Source organism: Miscanthus floridulus, chromosome 18 (genome assembly GCF_019320115.1).
Source record: "Miscanthus floridulus cultivar M001 chromosome 18, ASM1932011v1, whole genome shotgun sequence".
Taxonomy (NCBI): domain Eukaryota; kingdom Viridiplantae; phylum Streptophyta; class Magnoliopsida; order Poales; family Poaceae; genus Miscanthus; species Miscanthus floridulus.
In genome coordinates, this window is record NC_089597.1 from 117,755,516 (window position 1) to 117,772,400 (window position 16,885).

The window sequence follows — 16,885 nt, forward strand, 5'->3', positions numbered from 1 at the left end:
TCGGAAGTAGTCGTGTAATGTCTCTCCCTGCATTTGCTTGCACTGGAACATATCTGTGGAAGTCAGCGACTGTGCTGTTAGCCCCTTGAAATTTGCCAATATCTTGTCCCGGAGGTTTTCCCAAGAATAGACTGTGCTTGGTTTGAGCATAGAATACCAAGCCAACGCGTCGCCTTCGGCTGCAATGACAAATGACTTTGCCAAGACGGCGTCGTCTCCACCGGCGGAGGCTACTGCTGCCTCGTAACTCATAATAAACTGATGGGGGTTTGTCTTGCCGTTGAACTTTGGTAGTGTGATTGGCTTGTACGCCGTTGGCCATGGCGACTGTTGTATGCCTTCAGAGAGTGGGGACTTGGGATCGATAGGCCTCCGCATCACCTGAGATGGCATCATGGTCGGGCTGATCACTGGCGGAGGTGTTACTGCGGAGGCTGGGATTGCGGAGGTTGATGCTGGTACTGCATGCTGCATACTTAGCATCTCAGCATGTAGGACTGCCAACTGCTGCCTTATTTCTGCTGCTTGTGCTGACGCTTGAGTAGCTTGCTGATTAGCTACGAATGCTGCTGCCATTCTGTCCCTCTCTTGTTGCGCTCTTTGCAACTTTGCTTGCAGCTGTTGCAGTTCTTGCTCGAGTGTTGTGCCTGAATTTGGTTGGGCCTCCGGATCTTGAATCTCTGGATCTCGGGGTTCCGGTGGTTGACCCTGGGCATCTGCTCTGGTGTCATCCTCCGCTGGCGAGGTTGCGTAGGTGCTACGAGTGGTGCGCCTAGGCCTTCCTCTCTGACCCGTGGTCGTTGCTGCTCTGGTGGTGGTTTTTCTTTTCCCTGCCATCGTTGGTTTGCCTTGGCCAAACCACGGTGGGCGCCAATGTTGAGACTAGCGGTCTCAGACAGTGTGGAGGAGGTGGAGACCTCCGCCCGCCGGGCACCACCCTCGGGCGGAGGCTCGGGAAACAGGTACGACAAATGGGTGTGTAAGGGAATGGCACACAAAACTAGGGTTTCATTCATTCATCATCCAACCTCCCGTACTGTTACAAGTGTTCCCTATTTATAGGACTCAACTACCTCTTGACAGAATTTATTACAATACCCCTCAACTGCTACAGTACATTCCTGGAATATTCCGCCACCGGTATCTCGTTCGCGGGGCAATCTTGTCACACCGTCTTCAAGTAATGGGCCTCCATAAGCGGCCGGCCCGCCGTGCCTCGGTCTTTGGCCCAGAGGCCTGGGTTCCCGACGCTGACCTCCGTCTTCGGGGGTACGCGGCTGCTTACACGAGTCTCCGCCGGTCCGGTCGGAGACCTCATCCGGAAGTCTCCGCCCGGCCGCGCGGGGGCCATGCTGGCGCGCTCACGCGGACCACGGACGCCTGCGCCTAGGTACCTGCACACACTTAGGCAAGGTTGTTTGTTTGATTAGCTCGGGAGTAGGGCGGCCTCCGCCTTTAGCGCCGGAGACGCCGTCCGCCTGAGCGGCCGGAGATGCCCGTGCTCGGCCCGGGCGGAATCCGCGACACGCTCGCTGAGCCTCGTGCAGCGCCCTACAAGCATAGCCACGAAAGTTCCTTTAGTCAGTGCCAGATCTCCGCCCTTAAACGGTCGAAGACGCCTCGGTGACATCTCGCCGTCGGAGGCCTTCGCCACCTGCCGAGGCCGTGTTAGAACACTTCCTTTCCCTTTTTTATGTGTGTCATACTTGTACCCAAGATATTCTTCATAAATACTTCTCAGATTTAATGAATCTATTTTAATTAAATTTCTGGTGAGTGTGGACGCACATTGGGGGAGAACTTTTAATCTTGAAAAAAGGGAAATGTTTGTGATTAGAGCAAGTACATATTGCTAATTTCGGTTGATGTTTCAAAAGCTGGTCCCTAGTAATTCGAGTAAGGAATCCTGATGATCCTGCCAATCCTTGCTGCATTGGTCCACAGTCCAGTTCTCTTGTTACGGTCGAGGGTGGACACACGAGGATGCTTTGCTGTAGCAATGCATCTCATGTATGACAGTTGTAAATTTAGTGATTAGCAAATATTAGTTCATCACATATAATTAATTATCTGACAATTCCCAAGTAAATGAACAGCAAGCAACAAGGCAATAATTCTTAGAAATGACTGAATAACTTGATGAACACCAATCCACACATAAGCCTAATTACGTGTATGCAGGGATGAGGGATGGAGAACCATCACGTCCCTGCAGATACTGCTGCGCCAGTCAGAAAGGCAATTCTACTATCCACATCCTTGATGGAGCTAAAATTGTCCTCGAGCCGTCTCTAGTAGGGAATTCCCCGCTCGAATTCATGAGTAGCCCATTGACAACCCTATGCACATGCCATCTAAAATAGGGACCAGCTCCTCCACTGCTTCCCGAACCTCCGGTTAACTTTTATATGCCAAAGATAGAGTGAGGTCAGGAATATACACCTCTCTTGCTACAATATGCAATCCATGCTCTCTAAGCGAATCTCCTGATGCCTCCCTCGCCCAGATGTCCAGACAATGATTAAGAAACATGGTGAGCCAACAGAAGCATGAAGAAAGCTACGATAATGTTTCATCCTCATCACATAGCAAAACAAGCCCGCGCATGCACAGGTTTAGTTCCAAACTTGTGATGGGAAGACGAGAACGGGTGAGTATGGTTTTCTCTAGCCAGCTTGTTGTTCTAGAGTGTTGCGTTGGACTATATATTGTTCTCACGGCTTTCTTCTATACTACAGGACAGCAGGAGGATACATGGAGGCATGAGTATAAATAAGAATTGGGAAGAGGGAAGGAGCAGGACAGAGGACGCCTGTCCACACACCATGCTGCCATTGCTTCTTGTGGTTAAACCACTGATTTGGAGCCCAAGCCATGTGGGCTGAATTGACGCAAAATTATTGCAGCTTGCTGGTTACAGGAAAAATCCGCCTGTCGCAGGTTCGTACCAGCAGCGAGCATCATAGTTGTTCGTCGGAAGTCGATGTGTGGGTTTCCGGTGGCTTAGGCACTCAAAGACACAAGAGAGACACGGCAATCTATTCTGGTTCGGGCTTGTGAGCCCTACATCCAGCACTGTAGCGTTCTTCATGTTAAGGAGCACCCAAATCGGAGATTACAACAACGGAGATCGAGAGTTTGGTAGGGAATCGTTCAGTGCTATCCTACAGGTTTGTCGATGGTGTTCTTCCACAGTGAGTAACGAACCGGCCTTCTCTAGCTTGGATTCTCTCTGGTTTGCTTGGGAATCGTCTACCGCTTTTCCCTTCTCCTTCTTCCCTTTTTCCTCTATGGGAGCTGACCCTTCCCTTATATTCCGAGGAGATCAAGACCGAGGTGCACGAGTACCTTGTCGTGGCGTGGATGGACCTCGCCTGGTCGTGTAGGGAGGAGTCAATGGAGCTGCAGCCGCCACCTGACACCACAACCACCGTCTAGCTCTTGACCGTCAGGAGTTGTCTGCCTGCAGGTGTGGCCTCCCCCGGGTGAACCTTATCGAGGCTTCCTTGGCTATGAAGGAGCCCCAGCCTAAGGGGCTGACAAGTGGGCCCTGGAGCCCACTACCCCTAGAGTTAGTGAAGTTGCTTGTCCTGTTATGTCACGCCAGTTGCGTGACCCTGTCGAAGGAGTGGTTGACAGAGCCTCGCGCCCGTTAAACTGGGCAGACGGTGTGGAATCTCCGTACCTGCCAGGCCTCGGATGCCCGGTAGGATGCCCGTGGCTCGGGATGTCGATTCGTCATCTAAGTGCTAGGTTGGAGTCAGGCTCAAGCTGCCATCACTCTGGCAGTCTAGGGACCCTGGAGAGCCCCCGAGCCCCGAGTAGTGGTCGCAGGCGTGCTCGGGCTCTTCTTAACTCCTTCCAGAGGGTGTGCGCGAGCATACCCGATAGGTATAACCCTGAGATCGATCGTGGTGTCCGTTGGTCGGCTCCCTCTGTCCTAGGGACTTAGCATACCCCTATGTTTAACTCTTGTCAGGAGCCCTTGAGTCCTTCGTGCCTTGTGGGTCGAGCCTATGACGGCGACGAGGGGCTAAGCCTGACCTTTGACGACCGGGTCGATCAGGACGCACGGAGTCCCAATGATCTTAGACCAGACACCCTTATGGGGACGCCCGACCTTCTAGGTGCATGCACGCGTGGTGCTTCTGAGCAGAGCGACGCTTGGACTGAGCATAAAGTGAGGAAAGCCCGAGCGAGGGCTTGGCTGACTCGTCGGGGAGTCTCTAGCTCTGAGCCCGAGTAGGGCGCCCTGCTTACCTTGGCCTACCGTGGATCGAGCGACGGGAGCGTTGGGGCCCTGGCTCGGTGCCGATGCATCGCTCGGCATCCCACACCCGCTTGAGGGCTCAGGACAGGGCTCCTTGGCTCAGGATCAGGTAATTTAGACTATTTTCATAGTTGAGGGCGTTAGGATGTTCAGTTTTAAAGTTCAAGAGAAATTAGACCAAGATAATAATTGAAGAAGGTAAAATGGACTTTTCTTACTAGTTGTATTTTGGGGCTTCTTTATATTGTCATGTGGATGGGACCTTTAAACTTCTGATGAAATTATGTGAGGAGCCTTCATGGTACTATACACAAGTCAGAGCCCATGTCATGGATCTATTCGGACATCATTGGTGTTCACGTGGGCATATAAGGAAATACAATTTTGCTCTATCATAAATTCATAATAGGTGTAAACTTCTCTTTTACAACTGAACTTTGTGAGCAGTAGTCATACACCTAGATTTAAGTTGTTGAAAGAATTGCGTGAAATTCCTTCTCCACACTAGAATTTTTAGTTACATCAATTCTACATATAATTGCTTTGAAAGAATCACCGTAACTCTAGTTACAATGAAATGTCTGTTAATGCTTTGGAGTTTCGGCTCCTTTGGTGCTCTAGGGAAATTATACTGAGATTTCTACTAGTTGAAACTTGCCCGAGAGAGATGGCTTCAGATATAGGGTGATCAATGCAAACTGATATAGGCTGTTCTGAAAGGGATGGAGGCCGGCTTTGCTCTTGTCTATTTTCTCCAATAAACCCACATGATACTATTCCCTCCACATGTATAAAAGGCCTTCCTTTTCCCGTTTTTTATGTGTGTTCACTTATATCCAAAATATTCTTCACAAATACTTCTCAGATTTAATGAATGCGTTTTTAATAAAGTTGCTTGTGAGTGTGGACACACACTGGGGAAGAACTTTTAATCTTGAAAAAAAAGGATATGTTTGTGTTTAGAGCAAGTACATATTGCTATTTCGGTTGATGTTTCAAAAGCTGGTCCCTTGTAATTCGAGTAAAGAATCCTGATGATCTACCAATCCTTGCCGCATTGGTGTACTCAGCAGACCAAAGGTCCACAGTCCAGTTCTCGTGTTACGGTCGAAGGGTGTACACACGAGGATGCTTTGCTGCAGCAATGCATCACATGTATGACAGTTGTAAATTTAGTGAATAGCAAATATTGGTGCATCACATATGAATAATTAAGTATCTGACAATTCCCACGTAAGTGAACAGCAAGTAGCAAGGCAATAATTCTTAGAAATGACTGAATAACTTGATGAACACCAATCCACACATACTTAGCAAAAAGCCTAATTATGTGCACGCAGGGATGAGGGATGGAGAACCATCACATCCCTGATCCTGTGGTCGCACCATACAGCAAGAGACTTCTACCACTCGCATCCTTGTTGGAACTAAGACGGGGCCATTCCCCTCAGAGGACGAAGCCATAAATCAAGTCCCATTAACACCTCTATACACACGCCATCTAAGACAGGGGCCAGCTCAACCACAGTCTCCGGCACCTCTGGTTAGCTTTTACATGCCAGAGATGTGGCGACATCTGGAACATACACCTCTGTTGCTACTCCATGCTGTTTACTCTGTCTAGGCAAATGTCCCGGTGCCTCCCTCTCCAGATGACCAGACAACGATTAGGAAACGTGGTGACCCAACAGAAACATGAAGAAAGCTACGATGTCTCATCCTTATCATGTAGGGAAACAAGCCAGCACATACACAGGTTTAGCTCTGAACTTGTGATGTTAAGACAAGGATGGGTGAGTATGATTTTCTCAAGCCAGCTTGTTGTTCTAGAGTGTTGCAAATTGGACTATATATTGGTCTCGTGGCTCTCTCCTATACTACAGGACAGGAGGAGGATACATGGAGGCCAAGTGTATAAATTAGGACGGAGAGGAGGAAGAAGTAGGACAGAGAAGGCCTTTCCCCACACCATGCTGCTAGTGCTTCATGTGGTTAAGCGACTGATTTGAAGCCCAAGCCATGTGGGCTGAATTGACACAAAATTATTGCAGCTTGCTGGTTATAGGAAAAATCCCTTCCACCTTCCTAAGCTAGAGAACCCATGTCATTGATCTATTCGGACATCATTGGTGTTCACGTGGGCATATAAAGCAATACAATTTTGTTCTATCATAAATTCATAATAGGTGTAAACTTCTTTTTACAACTGAATTTTGTGAGCAGTAGTTGTACACTTAGATTTAAGTTGTTGTAAGAATTAGGTGAAACATTCCTTCTCCACACTAGAATTTTAGTTACATCAATTCTACATAGAAATTGCTTTGAAATAATCACCGTAACTCCAGGCACAATGAAATGTCGGTTAATGCTTTGGAGTTCCAGCTCCTTTGGTGTTCTAGGGAAATTATACTGAGATTTCTACTAGTTAAAACTTACCTGGGAACGATGGCTTCAGATATAGGGTGATCAATGCTAAACTGATATAGGCTGTTCTGAAAGGGATGTAGGCCGGCTTTGCTCTTGTCTATTTTCTCCAATAATTCCACAAGATACTATTCCCTCCTCATGAATAAAAGGCCTTCCTTTTCCCTTTTTTTATGTGTGTTATACTTATACCCAAAATATTCTTCACAAATACTTCTCAGAGTTAATGAATGTGTTTTTAATAAAGTTGCTGGTGAGTGTGGACACACATTGGGATATATGTAACTTTTAATCTTGAAAAAAGGGATATCTTAGTGATTAGAGCAAGTACATATTGCTAATTTTGATTGATGTTCAAAAGCTGGTCCCTTGTGATTCGAGTAAGGAATCCTCTGCCAATCCTTGCTGCATTGGTGTACTCAGCAGACCTGAAGTCCACAGTCCAGTTCTCTTGTTACGATGGAGGGTGGACACACGGGGATGCTTTGCTGCAGCAATGCATCACATGTACGACAGTTGTAAATTTAGTGAATAGCAAATATTGGTGCATCACATATGAATAATTGAGTTTTTGACAATTCCTAAGTAAATGAACAGCAAGCAGCAAGGCAGTACTTCTTACAAAAAACTGAATAACTTGATGAATTTAATGCACACATATATTTAGCAAAAGGCCTAATTACATGTACGCAGGGATGAGGAATGGGGGACCATCACGTCCCTGAGACTGCGGCTCTGCGCCAGACAAGACTTCTACATTGGCATCCTTGATGGAGCTAAAATTGTCCTTTACCCGTGTTCTGGTAGGGAATTCCTGGCTGGAGAACTGAATCGAGTCCCATTAACACCTCTATACATATGCCATCTATGACAGGGGCCAGCTCTGCCAGTGTCCGGCACCTCCGGTTAACTTTTACCGGATTTTTAACTTTTTGTCGTCCTCAGAAATAGGGATGAAAACGTATCGGATACGGACGGATATCATCGATATTACATTTGTTTTCATATTTCTGTCAGGATTCGGATTCGAATACGGATAGTGTCAACTATGTCGGATAGGATACGATTAGGTATCGACATCATAAATATGCGATTTGAGTATTCGGATACGGATACGGTATCGGATGTTGGATATCCGGACTCGGATACGGACAGATCTCAACTCCTCTAAATGGATTCGGTTTCGAATACGGTCGGAAAATATCCGTACCGTTTTCGTCCCTACTCAGGAACGACACCTCTTCAATCTTACGAACGACACCTCTTCAATTGCTAGTTTTATACCTGCATCTACATATTTATTCATCATAAACAGTGAAAAGTCTAAGATTTGCCACGCGAACGTACCAGCGCGACAGCTTTCCTGGGAACCACTAGGCATGGGAAAAACAGTTTTGCCCCTGCTGTTTATCCCCCTCCACTGGCTGACGCGTGGCCTCACATGTCAGTTTCTTCTTCGACCTCCTGCCGTCACCATGCAGCGACGGAAGGGGAGGAGGCGAGGAGCTCGTGCAGTCCTGGCTGCGCTGCTGCCCCTTGACCTCTGGCACGCCTTGCCGAACCGCGCGTAGTGGTGTACGAGACGCCAAAAAGTGCGGCGAAGAAAGGACAAACTGGGACGGGGACGGCAGCTGCGCGGTGTGCCTCGCGGAGTTCCGGGACGGCGAGACACTGCGCCTGCTGCCGCGGTGCGGCCACATGTTCCACCGCGATTGCATCGATACCTGGCTCCGAGTCCAAGGAAACTGCCCGCTCCGCCGCGCGCCGCCGTCGGTTGGCGTTCAAACAGAGGAGACCGTGCGCGGCGGCATGCCGGACCACGCCGTCAGGCGAGCCGCGTCCATGGTGGCACTGACGCGGCGAGCGTGGCCGGACGTCTCGCTACGTGCGCCGAGGCCGCGCGCCCAGGACGCAGCGCTCAGCCGCCGCCGACGCCTTGCAGCCAGGCTGCCGCGAGCCCAGGTTGCCTTGCAGACTGACTTGCACCGAACTAGAATACCAAAAACAATCTCGTTGGACAGCTCGGGGATACGTTGTGCCGTTGGTGTGTCTGTGTTCGTCCTCCTCTTCCGCTTCTGGAACGTCTTCTTCCTCTGCTGGTTCATAGCGTTCGTGCCGTGAACGCAGAAAGATTGGAGATTAGTGACGAGTCGGCATGGGTGCGTACAGTTGGATACATACAGACATGATGATGTTGCATTTCTAATCGAATCGAACGCGGACTCCTTCCATGTGACTGGCCGGAGGTTGAAGGAGGAGCTGACATGTGGGGCCCACGCGTCTGCCTGTGGAGGGGGAACCAGCAGGGGCAAAACTGTCTTTTTCGATGCCCAGTAGTGGTTGCCAGGGCGCTGCTGCACTGGCATGTCCGCGTGGCATGCCACATCAGTAAAAGTGGCAAAATCTTAGACGTTTTACTATTTGCGATGGCAAATTTTAGGTGTACATACAAAACTGGTAATCGATGAGGTGTCATCCGTAAGAACAGCAAAAAGTTAAAAATCCCAACTTCTACTAGCGAGATAGTGACGTCTGGAACGTACACCTCTCTTGCTACTCCATGCTATTTACTCTGTCTAAGGCAAATGTCCCGGTGCCTCCCTCTCCTAGATGACCACACAACGATTAGGAAACGTGGTGAGCCAACAGAAGATGAAGAAAGAGCTACGATGTCTCATCCTCATCACGTAGGGAAACAAGCCAGCACTGCACAGGTTTAGCTCTGAACTTATGAGGCGAAGACAAGGACGGGTGAGTAAGGTTTTCTCTAGCCAGCTTGATGTTCTAGTGTTGCAAATTGGACTATATATTGGTCTCGCGGCTCTCTCCTATACTACAGGACAGGAGGAGGATACATGGAGACCAAGAGTATAAATAAGGACGGAGAAGAGGAAGGAGTAGGACAGAGGAGAGGCCTTTCCCCACACCATGCTGCCAGTGCTTCATGTGGTTAAGCGACTGATTTGGGCCCAAGCCATGTGGGCCGAATTGACACAAAATTATTGCAGCTTGCTGGTTATAGGAAAACTTCCACCCACCTTCCTAAATTGTTTTCTTGGAATGATTTTCCTTCTTAAATTTTAAAACCAGAAATCCTACACCCTCAACTCTCAAAATAATCACTACTGCAGCAGACCTATCACTGCCGGTTTTGGAACTCGACAGTGAAGGCATGGTCATCAGAGTCGGTTTGCAACCGGCGGCGATAATAGGTTATCACCGTTGGTTCGTCTTACCGGCCGGCGGTGATTAAGATTTCCAGAAACCCAAAAAATAGACCCAAAAATAGCAAAAAGAAATTTATTTTGCTAAAAAATTTATTTTGCTAAAAACTTGTCTCCTTCATCGTCTTACCAGCAGGCGGTTCGCCTTAATCCCGGGATGCCCCCAATAGCTAGCTTCTCTAAGAGCAACTCCAACGGTACTATCTAAAACTTGTATCTTTAGGTAGCCACCTATTTTCAAACTATCTATATTTTGCTCCCAACTCCAGCAATACTTCCTAAAACAGGCTACCCAAACTAATCCTAGCAGAGAATGACATGTGGGTCCCGTATGTCATCCTCTTGATATTCTTCTCGCCACACCCGTACATCGAGGGAGCAGGCCGCGCGTCGGGGAAGAGGCCGCATGCCGGGGGTAGGCCATCGCACCTGATGGCGTCCGGATCTTGCTCGGGGTGACGGCGTCGGGAAGACAGGGCTGGATGCGTGGTAGTGGAAGGGATGGCGCTCGTCGGCAGACTGCGGGGAGAAGGGGCGGCGCCAGTCGCGCCGATGGTTGCGCTGCCCAGCACAGGAGGAAGGGGCTATCGGGCAGGTGGAAGGGCACAGGAGGAAGGGGGCTCGTCGCGCCGGCGAGGCTCCTGCTCAGCGACAGACGCAGGAGATGGGGTGGCGTCGTCGCGCCGGTGGCTGGGCTGCCCGTCGCGGAGGAAGGGGGGCCATCACGGCGGTGGAAGGGCGCGGAGGAAGGGAGGTCGTCGTGCCGGCGAGGCTCCTGCCTAGGGGTGGACGGCTCTGTGAAGGAGAGACGAGAGAGTCGCGTGGGTGGGAGAAAAAATAGGTAGCCAGATTTGTTGGGCCAACTAAAGTAGGTAGTCGGAGGGAAAATTTGTTAGGCCAACAGATTTGGGTAGTCTAATAGGTAGCCTGCTGGAGTGCATTTTTTAACCTCCACTACCTAAATGTATGATAGGGAGTGGGTTTAAGTAGCCTGTTGGAGTTGCTCTAACCACTCCACCCCAAAGTCACTTATGTCGTTATAGTATATCCGACTGTAGTATTCACTTTTAGAACTTTAAAATGAATATTTAGGATCAAAATGATTTTAGATGAAAAAGTCAAACTACAAATTTGTTGTTCTAATTGGGATCTATAACTTTGATTTTGGTCCTTTCGCCATCTGAGGTGGTTTGACAAATTTGAATTTCAAATCGTCAAAAATTCAGCCAAACTTTTGGGACCTTAAATGATTTCAAATGAAAAACTCATCAACTACAAAGTTGTAGTTCTCATTGAGATCTATAACTTTGGTTTGGGTTAATTTTCCATCCAAGGTCGTTTGAAAATTTTGAATTTTAAAATTTTAGAACTTCATATATAAATTTGAGACCATAAATGACTTCTAATGAAAAAGTTGTCAACTACAAAGTTATACATCTCATCAAGATCTACAACTTTTCTATTGGTCATTTTTCTATCAAAGGTCATTTGTATAATTCAAAAAAAATTCAAATTTTGAGAGTTTCAAACATAATTTTGGGACGTAAATGATTTAAATGAAAAAGTCATCAACTTGTTATAAAGTTTGTTTTCATTCGACTTTATTTGAAAAAGTTATGAATTTTATTATGGTACAGCATGGTTATCATCGCCGTATCATACGACAAGCTGGCGGTGAAAAACGTCTTCACCGTCAGTTCATACGGCGAGCTAGCAGTGGTGAGGAGCACATCATCACCGCCAATTGGTGGTGCAAACCGGCTATGATGATGGACTATTACCGCCAGTTGGTAATGCGAACCGGCGGTGATAGTTATCAACGCCAACGTTCTTACGAACCAGAGGTGATAGTCTCATCACCGTTGGTTCATATTACCAAGTATGACAACTATCACCGCCAGGTTTTCACCGGTTTTAATAAAACCGGCAATGATAGAGGCATTTAGGATGACCAGATCTGTAGTAGTGAGTTTATATTACCTTCATTCCAGATTTGAACTGGTTTTCAAGGTGGTTTCATCTTTTTAAAAAAATCTAGTAAATACTTAATAATATTTTTTAAGCCACGAAAAATGTCTCTTAGATTCTAAAAATTCTGACAAAAGTTCTAAAGATAGATTGACACGATAAATCCAAATACAATATTTAGACATTGTGAAAATGTCTATAGGAGTTTCCAAAAGTTAGATTTAGTTATAGGAAACTCGAGAAAGTATCCAAAACATATATGATTTTTTCCAAAACATTCTAAACGATGTATAAATGCATTTTGAAAACTTTCCATAATTAAAACATGAGATGCAATTGGCATGAATGCATTCAACATTAATCTATGTTATATTCATGATGGTGCATCTCATGTTTATACACACTCGCAACAAAAGCACACATCGCCATTGCCACAGGAACACAGCAAGAACAAAAGCACAAACAATGACTAACAAAGACACGAAGAAAACTCCACTAACAAATCCTAGAAGGCATGACCTTTTAAACAAAGGCTTAAGAAGGTCCGGCGACAATACTTTTTGTAGACAGGTTGTAGGGTTGAGATAGCGGACTAGAGGGGGGTGAATAGTCCTTCTAAAAATTAAATGTGCCGGCTAACCGTAACAAATGTGGAAATTAAAACTATCGATCTAGCCAAGACTACACCCCTCTATCTAAGTTCACAAGCACCTTATAAAGATCCTAATAAGGCAACAAAGCTAGCCGGGCTAGCTAGAGCTCACCTAATCAATTCTAAAGGTCACACAAACCTATGCACTAGTACTTTAGGTAACCGGGGAGCTCCTATAAATGCTAGTGATGCAAAAGCACAAAGCTCCTCATGTGAACAAGTAGTAACATAAAGTAGATGTTTTTGTTGTTCACGTGCTCTTTAGAAATGAGTTTTCATTTTTCAATTTCTTTGTTTTAGCCATCTCATTTTCTAAAGCTTTGATCATGCTACCATATCTATCTAGAAGCTCCTCGTATGAATCAAGACCAATCATATTTGCATTAGATACCTTGGTGTCACCTTGTGACATGAAGCAATGTGATGTAGTTAGAGAGCTTTAGTAGCAATGTCATCCGAACATGATCCCTCATCACCACCATCAAGTGTGCATGGAGTAGCATCATCATTTGCATCACTTGAGGCATCATCATCATCCTTGTCAAGTGAGCTTGTGGTAGATCTTTCATCATCTCATCACTTGATCATGAGGTGCAGCAATCGTCCACAATAAACAAAGTGTGGTCATGCTTGACACATTCATGCGCCTCATCCTTAGGCTCATCATCATCATCGGAGACCCTCCCATATATCAAATTGAGGTACAACCAAATATCATAGGCGGTCTTCATGTACATGATCTCCCCAAATATATTATCACTCATAGACTGATAGAAAATGTTAGTAGCTTGGCAGTCGAGATGTAGGCATTTCTTTTGCTCTTAAGTTGCATTCTTTTCATTCAATGCATGAGAAAAGCCTACATCTATGATTCACCACATTTGAGGGGAAATAAACTTAAAATTGCATGTCATCTAATTTTTCCACCGTGCAAAGTGTGTGCCATCAAAAGTGTATGGACACTCAACATCTAGCCCATAAGTCGCCATCCTCTTGGGTTAGTGAAGACCACAAATGAGAGACCTAGCTTTGATACCACTTGTAGGGTCGAGATGGTGGACTAGAGGAGGGGGTGAATTGTCCTTTCCAAAAATTAAATGCACCGGCTAACCGTAACAAATGCGGAATTAAAACTATCGGTATAGCCAAAACTACACCCCTCTATCTAAGTTTACAAGCACCTTATAAAGATCCTAATAAGGCAACAAAGGTGCTGGGCTAGCTAGAGCTCACCTAATCAATTCTAGAGCATGGTCACACAAACCTATGCACTAGTGCTTTGGCAACTGGGAAGCTCCTACAAATTCTAGTGATGCAAAAGCACAAAGCTCCTAAGCCCACTAGCAATGCTCAATAACAAGGCTACACAAGCCAAATTAGAGAGTGCAAATTACTTAGCTAAACAAACTAAGCAATATGACTAACAAGGTTACACAAACCAAATTAGTCACGCAAGGGAGCTACTTCTATGCTACACAAGCAAGAAGGTAACTAGCAAGTTACACAAGCACAATGTATATGAAAGTAAATATAGGCTTGTTTAAAGGGGATGCAAATCAATGGGAAGACAACGATGACACGGTGATTTTTATCCCGAGGTTCACGTGCTTGCCAACATGCTAGTCCCCATTGTGTCGACCATTCATTTGGTGGTTCGGTGGCTAATTGGTACCACACCAAGTCCGCACATTGGGCACCGTAAGATCCTCATGAACCAAGTGAGGGTAGCTCAATGACACGCTCTACTAGTGTTGCTCTTCATGGCTCCCATAGGGTGAGCATGGTACCCCTCATAATCTCTTCTCCAGAGCACCGCACAAGCTTCTTGCGTGCTTTGTGACAAAGACCACCACCAAGCCATCTAGGAGGTGGCAACCTCCAAGAGTAACAAGCACCACTGGCTTGCAACTTGATCACCTAGTGCCACCCAATGCAACCTCACGATGCAATTGCACTAGAATCACACTCACACACAATCGGATGATCACTATCAAGCATATGTGAGTTAGAGGGATCCCTATAACACCCTAAAATTTGCATTCTTTTAAAATAGTTAAATTTGATTTATTTATGTGATTATGTGTGCATTCAAATATAGGAAAAATAATAATTTTTGTGTAATTAAAACCAATCTTAAGGATAGATACATGTTGATGCACTCATGCAGTAGCATTTTATTTATTGGGTTGAGTGGTTTTGATCCAAAACTCAAAATGATTCCAAAAACTATTTGAAAATGAAGTTGGAAAATTGTTTTGGGAAAAGAAAAGCCAATTCTTTGTGACCTCCCTCTCTTTCTCTCATTTGGCCTGCTGGCCCATCCCACCCCCCCCCCCACGGCCCGCTCGCCCACCTTCCCTTCCTTCCCCTTCTCCCCTTTCTCTTCCTGGGCCGATGAAAGTGCATCTAGCCCTTTAGTGGGTTTTGGATGATTGAATGACAACGTGATTAAAGGACTAACCCGTTTGCTAAGTGTGGACAGGTAATAGGTTATCTCACAGGTACTTAATGAAAGCCAAAATGATGTGTTGTTGTGTAAACAATCTAGTTCAAGCACAAGACAACAATGCAAATAGAATTCATGCAAAGGCTTATTTATTGTGGGATTTCCATGTTCTATGTAAAAGCAAGCTTGTAAGAATTAATTAATGAGATGTAAGGGATTGCATATGGATTGGTCTCATATTTGAAGCTTGCTAAATTGAAATGAAAAAGATAACAATATATGAATGGATGATTCAACACAAGATGTGACTTGATGGCTTGAGATGGTGAAAATAGCAAGGAAAGGCTTCGAGGTACTAAGCAAGGGTGAAGGGCAAGCGACGGCTTGGCGGCCGAAGAACCTAGCTAGGGTGAAGAAGGAAGTAATTGCATTTAGTTGAGGTACTAATCAAGCTATGATGGTCACGTTTATGTGGAGGATTAAATCACTATTGGAGTGTTTGATGGAAGTGACTTGATACATTTTGGAGTTATTCATATTTGATGAATGGAATCAACTCACGTGCTCAAGATGGCTATGCTCAAGTGCAAAGATCAATATCAACATGTTAGCACCCTTACTTGATGAAGATTGAAAGGGACGGCATCAATTCAAAAGAGATCAACTCAAGTGGTATAAATTCATTTTTCCTTTGATCTTGAGTTTGATAGGTATGCCGTACTATTAAGAGGGATGCATCATGTTGATAGATAATGTTTCATAAGTGCTCAAGCCAACCCATGTGAGTTTTGAGTATTTGAGCGACAAAAGAGCTAACTTTACTTTTGCTGGTCTGGCAATACCGGACGTGTCCGGTATTGATATCGGACGTGTCCGGTATTGATATCGGACGTGTCCGGTATTTACCCAGTAGTGGTAAAATTATTGTTCTCGGGTTGGTTCGTCGGGAGTTCCGACGGTCGGGAGTTCCGGCAAGGGTCGGGAGTTTCAACGTGAGTCAGGAGTTCCGACGGTCAGAAGTTCCGGCATGCGTCGGGAGTTCCGACACCTCACTAAGTTCAACTCAGTTACTTAGTTTTCAAATATGCTAAGGGTCGGGAGTTCTGATGTGAGTTGGGAGTACCGACGGTCGGAAGTCCCGGCATTCATCAGGAGTTCCAACGCCACACTACATCACTGTAACTTAGTTACCATTGGCGCAGTGTAAGTCATACCATACCAGACGTGTCTGGTATGATAACGTCTATAAAACGGCTAGTTTTTCATTGGGGCTATAAATACCCCCAAGCCTCCACCTTTGGAGGCTGCTGATTCTGCTGATACACACACACACATGTTTTTGAGCCTTGCCAACTCTTCCAACCCTCTCTTAGTGAGTGATTGATCAAATTTGCCAAATCAAATTGTGGGTTGAGTGAAATTCAAAAAGAGAGCAATCCAACCACTTGAGCACTTGTGCATATTGTCAATCTCGTGATTCACATTTGTTACTCTTGGACTCTTTGGTCCTAGACGGTTAGGCGTCGTCGGAGAGCACCCGAGAGATTGTGGTGTGCCTCGGAAAGTTTGTAACGGTCGATTCTGCCGCCTCGGAATCATCTAGTGGAAGGAGGAAAAGGAGTTGGAAAAGACTCTGGCTAGAGTGACCTTCGTGGTACCCTCTAGGGCTGACCTTCACTGGGTCACCCGTAGCCCCCTCAACGGAAAGTAGGACTCGAACGAGTCTGAACTTCGGTAAAACAAATATCGTGTTTCAATTTGCATTTCATTCGATATTTGTGTTGCTCTAGCTCTTGTGCAGGTTCTCTGTGTATATTGTCATCTCTTGTAGGTACCTACAGTTTGGCTTGAAGATAGAAATTGAAAGGAGCAAGTTTGGGGCTGTTCTACAGAAATCGTGT